This window comes from Monodelphis domestica, chromosome 1, assembly GCF_027887165.1.
Source record: "Monodelphis domestica isolate mMonDom1 chromosome 1, mMonDom1.pri, whole genome shotgun sequence".
NCBI lineage: Eukaryota > Metazoa > Chordata > Mammalia > Didelphimorphia > Didelphidae > Monodelphis > Monodelphis domestica.
Window position 1 is genome coordinate 553,244,586 of NC_077227.1, and position 17,395 is coordinate 553,261,980.

A 17,395-nucleotide genomic window follows, 5' to 3' on the forward strand; every position below is an offset into this window, starting at 1 on the left:
ATTAATGCCAAAGGGATGGGACTATTCAGGATCCTGGGAATTCTCAGATTGCTTCTAATTTACACTTGGACTTTGTTCCCATGAAAGTAAACTTATTTGATCAATAAATACATTTCATCAATTTATATTACGGTCTGACTATCTTTTGATTGGAGAGTAGAATAAATCAGAGATAGCAATAAGAATATAGTCCTAGGCCACTTGACTCCAGGTAAATATTTTCAAAGGGGAAAATAAAAAAAGAAAAAAATAAAGATGTTAGAAGTGCAAAGTGATGAATACTATAAAGTTAAAACAAGAAGGCCAAGGCGAAACCTAAAGACCATTATATAACCTCATCTCTGAAGTTTCCTTCAGCTCTAACATTTTGTGAATCTGCCAAACTATTACTCCTTTCTTCCCTTAAAATATTAGATTTGGAATCAGAACTGAGGTTTGATTTTTTCCTCAGACACTAACTGAGTGACTGTAGATAAGTCATTTAAACTCTGTACTTCAGTTTCCTCATTATCAGATGAAGAGATTGTACTCAGGGTCTAAAGTTTTTTCAAGTTATAGAACAGTGATTTTTTTCTTTCCTTTTTTCTTTTCTCCCTTTCCTTGTTTTTTTTCTTTTTGCTACTTTAGAAAGTTTAAAAACTATTCATATAGACAGTTATAGAAACTCCAATTATTTTTAGGACTTACGAACATGTGATATAAATACAAAAGAATAAGGTTGTCTACAATAGGGATAAAAATCTTTTGATCATATAAATCATAAATCTAGAGCTAGAAGATACCTTAGAAGTTAACTCCTGATTTTTCATATCAATAAAGTGAGGCTCAAAGAGTTTAAGTCACTTATTCCAGGATATATAGATAAAAAGTAGGAGCTCGATTTCAGCATATATCCTCTGATATTGAATTCAGTAGTCTTTCTACTGAATGAGTAAAAATTCCTCATTAAACCCAATATAGTTTGCTTACAGGATTTTAGAAGTCAATTTTGTATGCATTTCTCTATTAAAATAATTAAATTGTTTTAAAGCCTGGTAGGCAATGTAATGGCCCCAAAGGACCATAATAATCATTTTTCTTCAACTTTAGGGAGTTTATATTAAATGAAAAATTACAAGTTTCAGCATAATCAGCTGGAACCACCTTTAAGGAAAATATCTAATATTTAGACAGATGTTGGGCTCAAGGCATATCTTTACATTTATATCTATTTCTATTTGTTCTTTGGCTTCTTTGTGACTAAGGCAAAATTCAATTTTGGAGAATCATTTGGATAATGAAACATCAAATTTTAATATAGAGTCTGGGGATAGACCAGCACAGGAAAGGAAATTGCAGAAAGCACCAGCTATTGCTCAGGGCTTCCTTAGCCTCAGTTTTTTTTCCCTCTAAGATGCCTGGCTAGAAAGCCTATGCCTCTCCTCACTATCTCCCCTTCTTGCCACAGATCAGAAGATCTTAAATTCCAGGAGGGTGCTAAGAAACCACACACACTATTAGCTTAATTTAAGGATATTAATTGCATATATGAGCAAATTTCCCATCTTGTTGGAACACTTCCTCTGTGGTGTTACCTCATATGAACTAATGTCTTTCAAAATCTTTTCACATTTAATGTAAGGACTTTGATTGATTGATGATTGAGAGCTTCCATATCTAGATAAGCTCTCTGAGCTAAAATTGGATGGGGTGCTTTCAACTCTGATCTAACCTACATGTGTAATATTGTCAGAACATTTTTACCTTCCATATGGTGTACTAGAACAAAACAAAACAAAACAAAACATTATGTTTCTATGTGAGAATTCCAGGTTTACTACTCATATAACTCATTTACATTGTTGGGTGAAAAGTTATTTTTCTATAATGTGAGAGAATTGTTCTAAATCAGTTACGCAATCAAAAAAGCATCCCTTACTTGATCAGAATTGCCAAATATTCTTTTTGGCTCTAAGGAAATAAAGATGATCTCCAGGTCCTCTGAACGATTTCAAATCTCGTAATGATGAGTCAGCATTGATTGATTTCTCTAATACCTCCAGCAGCATAGTAGATACCTATTAGACTTTGTTAGCAAATACTATCTCACACCAAAAGCTACATCAAAATACAAATATTAGAAGAAGAAAACTCATGGAATTCAGTACAAGGATGGAGTAAAAATATATAATTACCAAAATCTTTTGAACCCTAGGGAAATGTGACAGCTAGGTGGATCAGTAGATGGAAAGCCATACCTAGACACAGGAGATCATGGGTTCAAATCTAGTCCCAGACATTCCCTAGCTGTTAGACCCTGGGCAAGTCACTTAACCCCAATTGCTTAGCCCTCTTTGTTCTTCTGCCTTGGAACCAATTCTCACTACTAGTTTTAAAATGGAAGGTAAGGGTTTTAAAAAATGAAATATAAACTAGGGAAATAATAGCCCTTTCAAAATCTACTAGCTTTAAGATATTATTACAGCAGGCATTTTCCCTTGGGTTTCAGAGCAAGAAAAAAAGAACATTTATTTTTTAAAGTTTCTAGACTCAGGTGATAGAAAGCACCCTTAGAATATAAAGCGAAAGAAGTAAATCTATAAGTTTTAGATCATTATTTTTGTTCTGCCCATTAAGAAGGCAATATGGTGAAGTAAAAAGAATATAGGATTTATTGTAAGATGACACAGGTTTAAATTTGATCTCTCCTGCTTGAGCAATTTGTATAATGCTCAGGATCTTAATTTCCACATCTGTAAAAGAAAAAAAAATGCAGTCCAATTTGATCTCTAAGGTGACCTCCACGTTCAAAACCAATCATCCAAGCAAGTAATATAATTCAGGCTTTTGTATAAATAGCTAAATAAATGACCTCTATACAGGATTTTATCCTATATGTGGTTGTGACAGAGCTGAATCTTGAGATTAAATGTTCTTCTTCAGCTTCTCTCTTACCCTTACGCCTAATAATGCTCTGACCTGAAAGGTACTTATTTACCATCTTATTAACTCCTTCTTAAAGGATATATATTAATGTTCATCACTTTTTAAAAATGGAATTGATGACTTGAGGCAGACAGAAATTATTATTGATTCCAATATAATGACTTGAACAAACATATGAAATTTGCTCCCTGAGCAAGACCCCATGAGATTATGACTATAATTTAGACTAAGCTTCATTATTGTTTATGGCACTACTTGCTGAACAGATGAGAAAGTCCAGTAAAAATACCAATACAAGTAGGTTTGTAACTTTAATTCAATTCAATTCATTCAATAAGAATTTCAAAGTGCCCATTACATTGAAGGCCTATGTCAGTTTCTGGGAATACACTGAGAAAAATAAAATCAGTGTGGCCTTTAGCAGCCAAAATTAATTTTCCTTCCCTTGTCCTCATTTTTGCATTTGAAATGAAGAGATTGGATAAAACGAAATCTGAAGTTCTTTCTAGTTTCCTTAGTGTATCATTCATCAATTGTCATATCTAATAAGTAGGTCTCAGTAAATGGCTGGGTATTTTGAAGTTGTTATAAAGGGATTTTTAGGATGTTTCTATTTATAGAATATTATAAACTTGCATATTTAATGTGTAAATCATTTAGAAACTTTGTCTCAAATATTTAGAATGAGATTAAATATTACACTTAAAGTAGCAATAATATTATTGTCTACAGAGACAGATAAGAAAAATCACTCCAAGTTCCATTGTTTACTTGGTACCTGAAACACAGGAATTTTAAATACAAAACAAATCAATATGAGTACCTGTAAAGTATTTGTCCATTGACAATTTGCTTCATATAAAAGGCAAGCTTTATATAAGATGATTAATTAAAACTTGTGTATTTAGTTCCTTACATTTTGTAGTGTAGTGAAAAAAAGGGTCTCATGTATCATTTATAGCAACTTTAAATTTCTTAATCATTTGCCCTATTCTTCTTGCTAACATTGCAGAGAAGATCCACAGAGCCATACACTGAGGTGATATTTGAGGTGATATCATTGATTCTAACCCCTTCATTTTGTGTATAGGGAAATGGAACTGCTGAGTTAAAAATACATGCCAACTCATGAATGGCAGGAAAACATTTTCCTTGCAAAGTCATTGTAAAAGCATTTACTTGGTTCTAACATGTGTCAAACACTGAGATACATTCTGGAAACACAAAGACAGTAAAAACAAGCAAATAAAAATGGTCCCTAGAATCAAGAAGTTCAGCGTCTAATGGAGGAAATAATATGCAAAAAGCTATGTCCGTATAAGATATACATGGGATAGATTGGAGATAATTTCATAGGGAGAGCTCTAAAATTAGAGAACTGTAATTTCTTTTAGGTGGAAGGCTTTATTTAGCTAATACTTGAGGGAAGCTAGGGAAACCAGAAGATGAGAGAGAAAAAGAGAGACAGAGACAGAAAGGGAGAGTCAGAGAGACAGAGACACAGAGAGATAGAATTCTCAACATGAGGAGTAAAAGAAAATTATGACTAAAGTGAAATGATGGAGTTTCTTGTGTGGGCAATAACAAAAAATTCAGTTTTACTGAATTACAATGGATCTGGAGGATGGGGAGAAAAAAGGCATGTAAAGTATAAGAAACCCAGTGAAGTTGAAAGGATCACATTTTTTGAGGTATTTCAAAGTCAAAGCAGAATCAGAATATTTTATAAATGATTCTGTAGATATGGTGGGGAACTATTGAATATTTTAATAGGGATATGGAATGGTAATATAGTCATCCTCTTTTAGGAAACTCCCTTATATAGCATAATGAAGAAAAGGGTAGTGTGGGGAGAAATTTGAGGGAAGAAGTCTTACCAGAAAGCCATGACAACAGTCCAGGGTTACTTAATGAGAGCTTGTTCTAGGGTGGTGGGAGGAGGGCCTGTTCTAGGGTGGGGTTAGGGTCTAAGAAGAGAATAGAATGTATTTAAGACAAATGATAAAGGTTAAATTGGCAGATGTAGGCAACAGATTGAATAGGGAGGTAGAGAGAGTAGAAAGTCAAAGATGACACCCAAGTTATACGTATGGAGAATTAGGAGGATGCTTGTCCTCAACAGTAATAGGGGTGTTTGGAAGCAAAAAGGAGTGTTTTAGAGGGGAAAAGATGAGTTCATTTATGTACATATTGAATTATAATAGCTACAGGGCATTCAGTTAGAGATGCCTAAACAATGATTGGAGAGTAACAACTGGAGATCTGCAGAAATGCTAGAAAAGAATTAGTAAATTTGGAAGTAATCAGCATTAAAATAATAACTGATTTCATAGGACTTTATGATATCACCAAATGAAATATAGAGTTAGAGTATAGGTCCCTGTGGAATCATTAAAGAAAATGGAGAAGAAATAGTCAGATAGGTAGGAAGAGAAGACTGGAGTTTCATAAAACCCAAAAAGAAATGATGGTAAAGTTCTCTCATCTCTTCTTCTTTCTGGTAGCCAGAGAAATGACAGGAAATGAAGACAGATTATGATAATTCAATCCATGAGAGATGATGAAATCACCAAGTGAGGGATTTTTGGGGAATGGAGAAAAATTAAATTGACAAAGAAATATTGAATATTAGTGAGAGTTTAGCTGACAGAGATGGCAATATTCTACAGTAAACTAAGGAACTAGGGGGTTAGATTATTGGAGTGATTATCAATACATATTTTGAAATTTTATAGTATGAGGGCAAAAGTTGGGGAAAAGAGAAAGACTAAGCTATGTACTGAATTTACAGGGGAAAGAAGGATAGTGTCCTGTAGGTAGTAGATTGCAGTCACTAAAATCTTGATTGGGTAATGAATATGGATTGAATGAACTGCAGAGTATTCTTTCTATACATGGATCCTCCAAAGGCATGTTTCTCAAGGTATTAGTAGGGAATAAGCAAGCATTATCAAACTACATTCAATAATGGACCATATCTTTGTCACTTTACAGTTAACTAAAAACTGGAGAAATGCAAGATTTTATTTTAATAATTGTTTGCTAATTAGAAAATACAAGTTTGACTTAGCAGAATAAAATATGGCCTTATACATTTTATTTTATTTTATTTATTTTATTTAATTAGATGATTTAGAATAATTTTCCATGGTTACAAGACTCATGTTCCTCTCCTCTACTCCCTCCACCCCTCCTGTATCTGATGCACAATTCCACTTGGTTTAACATGTGCCATCGATCAAGACCCATTTCCTTATTATTAATATTTGCACTAGGGTGATCTTTTAGGGTCTGCTTTCCCAGTAATAGCCCCACTGATCCATGTGATCAAGTGATTGTTTTTCTTCTCGGATTCTGCTCCCACAGTTCTTCCTTTGGATGTGGATAACATTCTTTCTCATATGTCCCTCCGAATATTTCTGGAACATTGCATTGCTACTCATAGAGAAGTCCATTACATTTGATTTTACCACAGTCTATCAGTCTCTGTATACAATGTTCTCCTGGTTCTGCTCCTCTCACTCTGCATCAATTCCTGAAGGTCATTCCAATTCACATGGAATTTCTCTAGTTTATTATTCCTTTGAGCATCACCAACATATACCATAATTTGTTCAGCCATTCCCCAATTGGAGGGTATCCCCTCATTTTCCAGTTTTTTGACACCATAAACTGCGTGGCTATAAATATTCTTGTATAAGTTTTTTTCCTTATTATCTCTTTGGGGTATAAATGCAGCAGTGCATTAATTAATTAATCAAAGGGCACACAGCTTTTAGTGCCCTTTGGGCATAATTCCAAATTGCCCTCCAGAATGGTTGGATCAGTTCACAACTCCACCAGCAATGAATTAATGTTCCAATTTTGCCACATTCCCTCCAGCATTTATTACTTTCTGTTGCTATCATGTTAGCCAATCTGCTAGGTGTGAGGTGATATGTCAGAGTTGCTTTGATTTGCATCTCTTTGATTATAAAGATTTAGAACACATTTTCATGTGCTAATTAATAGTTTTGATTTCTTGAACTGAAAATTGCCTATTCATGTCCCTGGCCCATTTAACAACTGGGGAACGACTTGATTTTTTGTACAATTGATTTAGTTCCTTATAAATTTGAGTGATTAGACTTTTGTCAAAGGTTTTTGTTATAAAGATTGTTTCTCAATTTCTTGCTTCCCTTCCAGTTTTGACTGCATTGGATTCATTTGTACAAAAACTTTTTAATTTAATGTAATCAACATTATCTATTTTGCATTTTGTAATTTTTTTTCCAACTCTTGCTTGGTCTTAAAATTTTTCCTTTCCCAAAGACCTGACAAGTATACTTTTCTGTGTTCACCTAATTTGCTTATTGTTTCCTTCTTTATGTTCAAGTCATTCACCCATTCTAAGGTTATGTTGGTATAGGGTGTGATATGTTGATCTTAACCTAATCTCTTCTATATTGTCTTCCAATTTTCCCTGCAGTTTTTGTCAAATAGTGGATTTTTGTCCACAAATCTGGGATCTTTGGGTTTATCATAGACTATCTTGCTGAGGTCACTTACCCCAAGTCTATTCCACTGATCCTCCTTTCTGTCTCTTAGCCAATACAATATAGTTTTGATGATCACTGCTTTATACTATAGTTTAATATCTGGTAATGCTAGGCTACCTTCCTTCACACTTTCTCCCATTATTTCTCTTGATATTCTTAATCTTTTGCTCTTTGAAAGAAACTTCGTTATTTTTTTTTCTAATTCTATAAAAAGTTTTTTTTTTAGTTTGATGGGTATGGCATCAAATAAGTAAATTAGTTTGGGTAGGATTGTCATTTTTATTATGTTAGCTCATCCCACCCATGAGCAATCAATGTTTTTCCAATTATTTAGATCTAGTTTTAATTGAGTGGAGAGTGTTCTGTAGTTGTGTTCATATAATTCCTGTGTTTGTCTTGGCAGATAGATTCCTAATTATTTTATATGGTCTAGGGTGATTTTAAAGGGAATTTCTTTTTCTAACTCTTGCTGCTGGGATAAGTTGGAAGTATACAGAAATGTTGAGGATTTATGTGAATTTATTTTGTATCATGCAACTTTGCTAAAGTTGTTGATCATTCCCACTAGCTTTTTAGTTTGAAATCTCTAGGATTCCTTAAGTAGACCATCATATCATCCACAAAGAGTGATAACTTGGTCTCCTCGTTGGCTATTCTAATACCTTCAATTTCTTTTTCTTCTCTCATTGCTACAGCTAGTGCTTCTAGTACAATGTCAAAAAATAGAGGTGATAATGGGCATCCTGTTTCACTCCTCATCTTATTGGAAATGCTTCTAGTTTATCCCCATTGCAGATGATATTTGCTGATAGTTTTAGATATATACTATTTATTATTTTTAGGAAAGACCCTTCTATTCCTATGCTTTCTAGTGTTTTCAATAGGAATTGGTGTTATATTTTGTCAAAGGCTTTTTCTGCATCTATTAAGATAAATCGTGTGATTTTTGTTGGTTTGCTTGTTGATATGGTCAATTATGTAGATGGTTTTCCTAATATTGAACCACCCTTGCATTCCTGGTATAAATCCTAACTGATCATAATGAATAACCCTCATGATCACCTGCTGGAGTCTTTTGGATAGTATTCTATTAAAATTTTTGGAACAACCTCCAGGAAGTGATGCAGAGCAAAAGGAGCAGAACCAGGAGAACATTGTACACAGAGACTGATTCACTGTGGTACAATCGAAGGTAATGGACTTCTCCATTAGGGTCAATGCAATGTCCCTGAACAATCTTCAGGGATCTAAAAAACACTATCTACAAGCAGAGGATAAACTGTGGGAGTAAAAACACTGAGGAAAAGCAACTGCTTGACTACAGGGGTGGAGGAGATATGACCGAGGAGAGAATCTAAATGAACACTCTAATGCAAATACCAACAACATGGAAATGGGTTTGAATCAAGGACACATCTGACACCCGGTGGAATTGTGCGTCGGCTATGGGAGAGGTGGTAGTGGGGGGGAAGAAAAAAAATGATCTTTGTTTCCAATGAATAATGTTTGGAAATGACCAAATAAAATAATGTTTAGTAATAAAAAATTTTTGCATCTATGTTCATTAAGGAGATTGGTCTGTAGTTTTCTTTCTCTGTTTTTGACTTGCCTGGCTTTGGAATTAGTACCATATTTGTGACATAAAAGGAATATGGTATAACTCCTTTGCTTATTTTGTCAAATAGTTTGTATGGCCTTATACATTTTAACAATTAATACATACATAGTTCCCCAGATAGTTTTTATTTATGATTCCTTGAAGGATGTAACAACAGAAATAAAACTGTGTGATGACTATCTGATAAGAAACATAATATGAGGCATGAATTAGGGATATGCATGTTTGCCCAAAGAATTTCAAACTTTTCTGAAGAAGATCTATTGTAGAATATAAATCAAAGAAGGATAGTGAGATTTCCCTGATAATCAGGTTTATAGATGACACTGTAAAATTTCACAAAGACTGCAGGAAGATATCTGTAATTATTCAAAAGAGCTTAGCCTGTCTATTGATGCAGGAAATATAAAATAGGTAAATAATTTTGCCAAGAATTCAAACATTTTACAAATTTTGATGTTGGGCCACAAGATCTGGAGCATGACTCTTTCCAAAGAACTAAAACATCCATCATGCAGAGGGCCCTGAAAAAAAAATCATGTTATGTATAAGAAAGTTGGAACAAAAAAGACAAGACAAAACAAAACAAAACAACAACAACAACAAAAAAAAAACCAGTGAGGATCAAATAAGTCCCTAAAAAAAAAAACTTCCTATAAAGTTGGTGCTTAATAATATTTTAAAGTTGAAGTGAATGGAATATTTTAATAAATGCTGTTCTTGAAATTTTAAAGTTATATTTAAGTACTGAATTCAATAGGCCATATCTGATTTCTCTATTTCTAATAATATTTTCATTGATTTTATTCACAGAATCATAGACTGCTAGTTAAAAGAGATTTTAGAGGCCTTTAGTAAATTAGAAACCCTACAAGTTAAATGACTTGTCTAATATAACACAGAAACACAGTCATTCAGTTCATTCAAATTAACAAGCAAGTATCAAAAAAAAAAACCAAAATGAAACAAAACAAAACAAAAAAAACCCCAAATAGTAGTTTTTCAAAATAACAAAATTGATGAATCTAGTATATCAAGAGATGGTTGAAAATATGTATGACACAGTTTGTGTCCTCAAGAACCTATGATAAGTCACAAATGTTACTTGTCTATTGTCATCTCCTAGCCTGAAACTATTTTGTCTCTTTCCTTTATTTTTGCTTACATTTTCTTCTCTTCTTAGAAGAAAGCTTCATATAAAGACTCCAGCTCTCAGGCCATGATATCACTGTCCTAATCTCTCATATCTATGAACTTCTAGAAAGCAAAATGATTTTCAAAGCTTACAAAGAAAACTATTTCTGAAGCTTCTAACCATGTGTCTCTGGGGAAGAAGTATAATTGTAAAGTCTACTTTTTAAAATATTCTCTTTGCCTTTTGGAGGACACAGTTGGAGATATGCTAATTTGGGGTGTTTCAAGTTAAATTTGACAAACGGAAAATTTAGCCAATTTCCATTTTTATTTCACATGCAAACACACACACACATACAATTATGATGTTTCTTTGACTCTGATCTTCTATTCAATGCCAGAAGTTAAGACAATTAAGTATTTCATTCTTGGGAACTCAAACTTAAAGTTTTCTATCACTTTTGATGAAATCAGAAAGGCATAAGAATATAATTTTGTCTCCCGAAAACCTCAGAACCTGTAGCAGGCATTGATGGGTGAGATGAATTTTGACATTTACAATGAAGAACAGAAGTAGAATGTTTTTGTTTTCCCTAGCAGTTACTGATGGACCTGAACATGAACTTGGCCAGTTTTAAATTCATCCATTAATAAAACATCAAAATAAGAACTAACACAAAGCTGGTCTCAGCAGAGCATGAACCTCTTCAGCCCCACTTTTCTGCTCTTTCTTCTGGCTAATTTCACCTGAGGTTTAGTACTTTCCAAGTGCTAATTCTGTCTGAGAAAATAAATTATTCAATTTAATACACATCAAAGCCTGAGAGACAAAAACCTTTTAATATGAGAATCAAAGATTAAAGCTGAAAAGGATGTTTGATACCATCCCAAGAGTTATGTAACTAGTGAATTTAAAAACAATATTTTGATCATTGCATTTCCAATTAATTTGTTTCCTTTTAAATTCTATTTATTTTATTTTATAAATTTGAAATTATTACTCTGAGAAAATATGATAGGTTTCATAATGTTATTTGAAATTTTTAACAAAAGGATAAAATTAGGCAGCTCTTCAAGAAAGATAACATATGTTAGCAGGGGCATGCTACCTGTCAATAAATGGGTCATTGACTTGCTTCCAATTATGCCAAAGACCTTCAACAAAAAGATAGTTCTCCTGGCATAGGTTTTGAGAAACACAGAACAAACAACAGAAAAGGATACATGCTGTCATGGAATTGAAGGCAATATGATTAGTTGGAAATTTAGTAATGGGTGCTAGCAATGATCTCCCTTCTCTCATGAAACTAAGAATTGCTTATTGTTTAAGTCCAGTGCGAGATATCAGTCCAGACTTTTAGACAGCAAATCAGACATCCTTGAAAGATGGTCTAAAAGGGGAAGGTTGAGATTCCCTCCTTACTATGGTCTTACTATCTATTTCCTTTTGAGTTCTTTTAATTTTTCCTTTAGAAATCTAGATGCCAAACCATTTGTTCCATAAATATTTAGTATTGATATTACTTCATTTTTATAGTATCTTTTAGCAGAATACAATTTCCTTCCTCATCTCTTTTCATCAGATCAATTTCTACTTTGGCTTTTTCTAGTATCATGATTGCTATTCCTGTTATTTTTTTTTTACTTTAGATGATGCACAATAAATTCTGCTCCAGCCTTTTACCTTTCATCTGTGTGTGTCACCCTGTCTTAAATATGTTTCTTGTAATCAACATATAGAAGGATTCTGGTGTTTAATCCATTATCCTATCTGCTTACATTTAATGGGTGAGTTCATCCCATTCACATTTAGTGTTATGATTATTAACTGTGTATTTCCCTCCTTGGCATTATCCCTTTTATATCCTGCTCTATTCCCTTTCACTTTGTTCCTCCTCACAAATATTTTGCTTTTTGTCAACCCTCCAATCCCCGCTCCCTTTAAATACAACCCTACCTTGTCTTGTTCTCCTTCTTCTCTGTAGGATAAGATATAATGTTATGTCCCACTGAGTATACTCATTTCCCCCTTTTTTTAGCCAATTATGAGAGTAAAGTTTAAGTATTGCCCATCACCACCCTTATCCTCCCTTTTCTATAATGATTTTCTTACCTCTTTATGTTATATAATTTACCTCATTCTATCTCTTCCTTCCCTTTTCTCTCAGTGCAACCCTTTCTTTCAGACCTTGATTGATTTTTACATGTCATTCATATGCATACATATCACATCATACATACATATCATTTCAAATCATCACATTTAAATATGCAGCATATCATCATATATCATTCTTTACCTCATATTATCATATTCAGTTTACTTTTCCACTCTCTTTCTGAGTAAATTCCCTCTATCTTGTATAATACTAAGGCTAATTTTTGAGAATTACAGAGATCCTCTTTCCATGTAGACATATAAACATTTTACCTTAATGGTGTAAAGATATCAGGCCTACAGTAACAACAATAATGAACAATGATAAATTGTGAATAACTTAAATATTTTTATTAATGTAAGAATCCAGGACAACATCAAGGGATTCATGACAGAACAGGCTATTACTATCATAGAAGGAACTGAAGTTTTAATGCAAATTATAGCACACCATCCTTTGCTTCATTTCTTCCATGAATTATTTTCTAGTATAAGTGATATATGTCTTCTTTCACATGGCAGACATGGAAATATGTATTATATGACAACATATGTACCACTTATATCATATTACCTGCCATCCTGGAGAGCACAGAAGTAGAGAACATTGAAAATGTTGGAGAACAATTATTAAAAAACTATATTGACTTGTAATCTAGAAAAAAATAATTTAAAAAGTTTTCAAGCCAAACTCTTACTTTCACACACATTTCTGCAAGATCAGTTAAATTGATGTAAAAGAGTTGTATTTCTAGACTTAACCCATTACAGGCCAGCTCAACTCTGAACTAAGATCAGAGAAGAAGAACCATAATTTAAGCAGGTTCAAGACAAAACCAATTACAGGCCAAGATCAATTAATTTTAAATAGGATCAATAAATAAATGATGACAATTTATCTAAATCATCTTACTAGATTGTTAGAAGAGTTCAGAACACAAAAAAAATTTTTAAAAGTCCTTTAAATGGAAACTGAAGGGATGTCAATCAGTTGTGGAATGGCTAAACAAAGTGTAATATCTAATTGCAATGGAAGACTATTGTCCAACCAGAAATAATTAACAGGATGATCACCAAAAAATATAGAAAGACTTAAATAAATTGATACAAAGTAAAGTGAGAACTCAGAAAATGTTGTACACAATAACAACATATTATAATTTTACCAACTGTGAATAACTTAACCATTATCAGTCTCTTAAGGATCCAAGTCAACTCCAAGGAACTCATGAAGAAAAAGGCTATTCACCATCATAAGAAACAAATGAAGTGATCTGAATGCAGATTGAAGCATACCATTCTTCATTTTATTTCCTTTGTGAATTTTTCTCTGGTAAAAGCAATCAATATGTGTCTATTTTCAAAACACCACATATGGAAATACATATTGAAAGAGAGCACATATACATCCCATATCACATTACCTGCCACATTGGGGAGGGATAGGAGGTAGAAGGAAGAGAATGAACATGGATTTCAAAATGTCAGAGAGTGATAATTAAAACCATGTCTACATGTCCTGGAAAAAAAATGTAAAAAGTAAAAGAACCCTTGCAAACAAACACTCTCATTGTAGGGAAAGGAAGCTGATGTATTGATGTATTGAAAGACTTATCCAAACTCACACATAATTGGTATACTGGACAATCAGTGCTAAAACAAAAGGCTTGACTTCTATTCCACTATTTTTCAGATCAGAGGTCCCAAAGACATTGCCTTTGGGAAGGGATTTGAACAGAAAACCTAATTAAAACATAATTGAGAAATCTTGAACAAAATACAAAAAATACATTATAATATAGACAATTTTAAGATGTGGTTTTCTAGGACAATGTGATTCTTACAGGGATCCTGACAAAGGATTTAGTCACCCCATTTCTATATAAATTTGATATCATTACTTTAAGTTATACTCCAATATTTCCATCTCAATAGAATAATAGAAATGTGTACTGGAAGGGACATTAAAAAAAAATCTTCTGTACTCCAAACCTATCAAGTAACTACTGAAGAATCAGGTCTCAAGAAATGAAGTGTCCAAGCAAAGTCATAGAACTCAGACAACGATTGGGTCTCCGAGGCCATGAGGTGGAATTCTGAAGTAACTTAGAATCTCCTCTACAAAGCTTCCAATGTATAGGCAATAATTGTTCTCTTCAAAACTAAAGTAATGGGAGGATTTTCTACTTCATAAGAGAATAAGTTTTACTTTTTAATGGTATTACTTGCATGGAAGTTTTCCTTAACTCACCTAAACTCTATATCTGTAACTTCAATCCATTGCTCTGTGTTTTGACTTGGTCACCAAAGCAGGTAGGTCTTATACCTTTTCTTGACAAATTCTGAATGCTCAAAGAAAATTCTGTCTACTCTTTCTCTTCCTCCACTACTCATTCAATTCTTCTCTTCTTCAAGATAAACTTTCCTAGGCTTTTCAGTTTTCTTGTGGCATAATTATACAGTCATTAAAAAAGTGAGTCATGTCTTCTGTTCCAAAGCCAATATTTTTAATATATTTAAATAGAATGAGATTTCATATGTGTATGTATATATATATATATATATCAAGTGATCTGTTTGGTTTTTCATAATTATCATTATCATCACCACCATCATCATCATTATTGTAACTGTCATTGTGATTATTGTTGTACTTGTATTTTACTGTAATGTCATTCCATCATTCAAATATTTGGGACATTAGGGCTATGTGGAATGAGAGGAAATAATTGTGAATTTCAAAAAAGAAGCAGGAAATATCAGTAAGAATTGGAAAGGGGAAGATGTTAAAGGAAAAGGCACAAGAAGAAAGAAGAAAGAGGAGGAGGAGGAGGAGGGAGGAGGAGGAAGAGGGAGGAGGAGGAGGGAGGAGGAGAAGAAGGAGGAGGGAGGGGGAGGAGAAGAAGGAGGAGGGAGGAGAAGGAGAAGAAGGAGGAGGGAGGAGGAGGAGGGAGGAGGAGAAGAAGGAGAAGAAGAAGAAGAAGAGTGACAATGACAATTACATTTATATAGTGCTTTAAGGTTTGTATTGTGCTTGATATATATCATCTCTTTTATCTTTATAGCTACCCTGAGGTAGTGTTTGTTATCATCCCAATTTCACACATAAGAAAACAGAAAGATAGGTAAATTATTTGTCCATATAGTAAGTGTCTAAGTCTGGAACTGAGATGCCATCTTTCTAACTCTTTTTCTAGTGCTTTATTCATAGTGCCACTGAAATGCTTTGACTATTGCTACCCCGAAACATTTTTTTACGAAGTTTGGAAGACTTCACTGTCAATAGTAGTGACTCTTAATTCAATATGGATGTAACATGGGATCTCCAAAATGACAACATAGAATTCATTTAACAAATATACATTTCTCTATTTTATGGTTCTCTGGATATTTAGTTATTTCGGTTGTTATTTACTTCAAAGAATATAGGATAATTTCAATGTGTCAATGGGAGACATATACTGGGAGGGGAGGCTTTATGGAGGACATTTTGTTGTACCACATAATAATAATAATTGTAAGACTGTGGATTAGCCTAGATAATTACCTTACACTTCTTAAAAAAATGACAAGACCATACACACTGATAACTTTACTAAGTAAGAAAAGGTCTCAATTCCTCATTAGGTCAGAATAATCCCTAGTAACATCTGTTGAATCAATCAATCACAGATTTTAAATTAAGTGTTAGAAGTGTCTAATCAATTTAAATGTTTTTGAAAGTCATTTAATGAACTGAAATTATGCTGCATAGGAAATTTGCTCAAATTGGTTGAGGGACTTGGTCTTACTCTATGGAGCTTGAATAACCCAAAAGAACTAATTGGAATTGAAGATCCACACATAAAACAAATTTAGGAATGAAAGTCTAGAAAAATCTGTTGAAAAGGAATCATTTAGATTATAGAAGAGTGCCTCAGCCTCAATTTCAACCCTGGTCACTTCTCTCCCTTCATCCCCTTGACCAAAAGATGACACTGTGAAGTGCAAAAGACTAGAAAATTTGGCTGTTTTCATTAGCATCATAATCATTTCCAAAACTAAAAGACTACAAAGCTTGGTGGAAGCACTTGTGTTAGAAGATGAGAACAGACACAAAAAATAACAGACAGGATAGATCAAAGTTCTAAAAGGAGTTCAGCAGGAAAGCAGCACCATATCTAAGAGGGGACTTCTTCAGGATGTAATGTAAGAAAGAGAGATCCAGGGGGTTGCAATGAGAAGCCAAGCTGAAGGGAAAGATCAGATGAAGAGCAATGGAGGAAGGGTGCAGAGAGAGAGAGAGAGAGAGAGAGAGAGAGAGAGAGAGAGAGAGAGAGAGAGAGAGAGAGGGAGAGAGAGAGAGAAGCTCCAACTGTCAAAGGTACCTGGGAGGGGGAGGAAAGGAGATTTTCCTGGAAGCTGAAAAAGAGCCCATCCACTTGGGACCTGTTATTCCTTTTTGGGACTCAAAAACACTTCCATTAAGACTCTTGACGAACAGCTACCATAATTCTCAAGGGGGGGGGGTTGGATTTGGAATCATGCTGACCAGAGCAATCCAGATCTTTCCCTGAGATTTCTCTCTCTCCCTGACCTGTTCCTAGACTCCCAAATTAAAAGCTAGTTATCTGAAGAATAGGGACCAACCAGCACCTGGCTGAAGAAAGGTTCAAGGCATTCAGACTTGAACCCCAAGAACTTGAGGGCAGTCTGCCAGAGGGCACAAGTGTTGGGGTTTCCTACTCCCCACTTTCCTTCACTCACACCCCTACCTCTCCTTCCCTGTGTGAACCCAAATAAATTATTTACTACTTTAGAATTAGGTCTGGCTGTTTCTGGTGCTAGGAAAGGAGGCAGAAGATTTGGGAAGAACCACATCTCTCCTCAAAAGGGGAAGGTTAGCTCAGGATCCCAGGGATCCAAACTGCCTAACCCAAGGAACATCTCTCCTTGATAGTGGGGTGACCCCAGGTTTCTGAAGGGAAGTGACAGTGGGTGTCCTCCATCTCCCAGAACTATTCTCTGAGAAGACATATTCCC